This window comes from Piliocolobus tephrosceles, chromosome 5, assembly GCF_002776525.5.
Source record: "Piliocolobus tephrosceles isolate RC106 chromosome 5, ASM277652v3, whole genome shotgun sequence".
NCBI lineage: Eukaryota > Metazoa > Chordata > Mammalia > Primates > Cercopithecidae > Piliocolobus > Piliocolobus tephrosceles.
This window is the reverse complement of record NC_045438.1, coordinates 109,485,186-109,487,970: the sequence shown is the minus strand read 5'-3', so window position 1 is coordinate 109,487,970 and position 2,785 is coordinate 109,485,186. Positions and strand designations below refer to the sequence as shown.

Genomic DNA, 2,785 nt, shown 5'->3' with positions numbered 1-2,785 from the left:
AATAGTTTTACAAATAGCAAAAATATTTTATAAAACATGGATATATGAGTTAAAACCACACTTGGTGACCTAGATTGTTCTCATTCTCTCTTTTTTTCTTTTCTAATTTTAAGCGTCTTAATTCTCATGCATTAACTCAATCTTTTATTAGTTCAAGCTCTTAAAGTTAATTAACTGTATTCACATTATAATGTAAGTTAAAACTATCAAACAAGAAAATTAATGTATAGATCAAACATTTTTTGAAAAAATGACATTTAAATTTTTACCCAGTTAGCTAAAGCAGAAAAAGACTTGAGGTGAACATTGTCTGAGGTTTACAACAACAGATACTTAAAAAAAAATCTTATTGTAGGTTTCCAGAAGCGATGCCACCACCGCACCGCGCAGCTCCCGGCCGCCTGAGCGCCTGTTTGTTGTGTTGTACTCCTCCATCTATCCAAAAGCATAAGCTCCGGAGGAGCTGCAGCAGCCGGTCTCCTGGCGCTCAGCCTCCCGGGGCCCTAGGGCCGCCCGCCACCAGGATGGCTGGAATGGCCTTAGTCATGAGGCTTTTACAATTGTTTCAAGGCGGGATTATGCATCAGAAACAATCAAGGGAGCAGTTGTTGGTATTGATTTGGGTACTACCAACTCCTGCATGGCAGTTATGGAAGGTAAACAAGCAAAGGTGCTGGAGAATGCCGAAGGTGCCAGAATCACCCCTTCAGCTGTGGCCTTTACAGCAGATGGTGAGCGACTTGTTGGAATGCCGGCCAAGCGACAGGCTGTCACCAACCCAAACAATACATTTTATGCTACCAAGCGTCTCATTGGCCGGCGATATGATGATCCTGAAGTACAGAAAGACATTAAAAACGTTCCCTTTAAAAGTGTCCGTGCCTCCAATGGTGATGCCTGGGTTGAGGCTCATGGGAAACTGTGTTCTCCAAGTCAGATTGGAGCATTTGTGTTGATGAAGATGAAAGAGACTGCAGAGAATTATGTGGGGCACACAGCAAAAAATGCTGTGATCACATTCCCAGCTTACTTCAATGACTCGCAGAGACAGCCAATGCTGGCCAGATGTCTGAACTGAATGTGCTTCGGGTGGTTAACGAGCCCACAGCTGCTGCTCTTGCCTATGGTCTAGACAAATCAGAAGACAAAGTCATTGCTGTATATGATTTAGGTGGTGGAACTTTTGATATTTCTATCCTGGAAATTCAGAAAGAGTATTCGAGGTGAAATCCGCCAATGGGGACACTTAGGCGGGGAAGACTGACCAGGCCTTGCTATGGCACATTGTGAAGGAGTTCAAGAGAGAGAGACGGGTTGATTTGACCAAAGACAACATGGCACTTCAGAGGGTACGGGAAGCTGCTGAAAAGGCAGACTGACATCAATTTGCACTATCTTACAATGGATTCTTCTGGACCCAGGCATTTGAATATGAAGTTGACCCGTGCTCAATTTGAAGGGATTGTCACTGATCTAATCAGGAGGACTATCGCTCCATGCCAAAAAGCTATGCAAGATGCAGAAGTCAGCAAGAGTGATGTAGGAGAAGTGGTTCTTGTGGGTGGCACGACTAGGATGCCCAAGGTTCAGTAGACTGTGCAGGATCTTTTTGGCAGAGCCCCAAGTAAAGCTGTCAATCCTGATGAGGCTGTGGCCATTGGAGCTGCCATTCAGGGAGGTGTATTGGTTGGCGATGTCACGGATGTGCTGCTCCTTGATGTCATTCCCCTGTCTCTGGGTATTGAAACTCTAGGAGTTATCTTTACCAAACTTATTAATAGGAATACCACTATTCCAACCAAGAAGAGCCCAGTGTTTTCTACTGCCACTGATGGTCAGACGCAAGTGGAAATTAGTGTGTCAGAGTGAGCAAGAGATGACTGGAGACAACAAACTCCTTGGACAGTTTACTTTGATTGGAATTCCACCAGCCCCTCGTGGAGTTCTTCAGATTGAGGTTATATTTGACACTGATGCCAATGGGATCGCACATGTTTCTGCTAAAGATAAAGGCACAGGACGTGAGCAGCAGATTGTAATCCAGTCTTCTCGTGGGTTAAGCAAAGATGATATTGAAAATATGGTTAAAAAATGCAGAGAAATATGCTGAGGAAGACCAGCAAAAGAAGGAACGAGTTGAAGCAGTTATTGTGACTGAAGGAATCATTCAAGACACAGAAACCAAAATGGAAGAATTCAAGGACAAATTGCCTGCTGATGAGTGCAACAAGCTGAAAGAAGAGATTTCCAAAATGAGGGAGCTCCTGGCTAGAAAAGACAGTGAAACAAGAGAAAACATTACACAGGCAGCAACCGCTCTTCATCAGGCATCACTGAAGCTCTTCCAAATGGCATACAAAAAGATGGCATCTGAGTGAGAAAGCTCTGGAAGTTCTGGAACCGGGAAACAAAAGGAAGATCAAAAGGAGGAAAAACAGTAATAATAGCAGAAATTTTGAAGCCAGAAGGACAACATATGAAGCTTAGGAGCGAAGAGACTTCCTGAGCAGAAATGGGCAAACTTCAGTCTTTTTACTGTGTTTTTGCAGTATTCTATATATAATTTCCTTAATTTGTAAATGTAGTGACCGTTAGCTAGTGATCATTTAATGGACAGTGATTCTAACAGTATAAATTTCACAGTGTTCTATATTTCTAGCCTGTGATTTTTCGGCTGCATGTAAAAGGAGGTAGGATGAATTGGTCATTATAAAGATTTAACTATTTTATGCTGAGGTGGCTATATTTTCAAGGGGTGAAACCATCTCGCACACAACAATGAAGG

General features: G+C 42.8%; 1 pseudogene across 1 annotated transcript; it reads left to right on the top strand.

The window, feature by feature from the left end:
* The first annotated feature begins 493 nt into the window (after positions 1–493).
* LOC111549773 lies at positions 494–2,441 on the top strand (annotated as a pseudogene). Its single transcript, XR_002733826.2, has one exon. The product of XR_002733826.2 is annotated as a stress-70 protein, mitochondrial pseudogene (transcript).
* Positions 2,442–2,785: the final 344 nt, after the last annotated feature.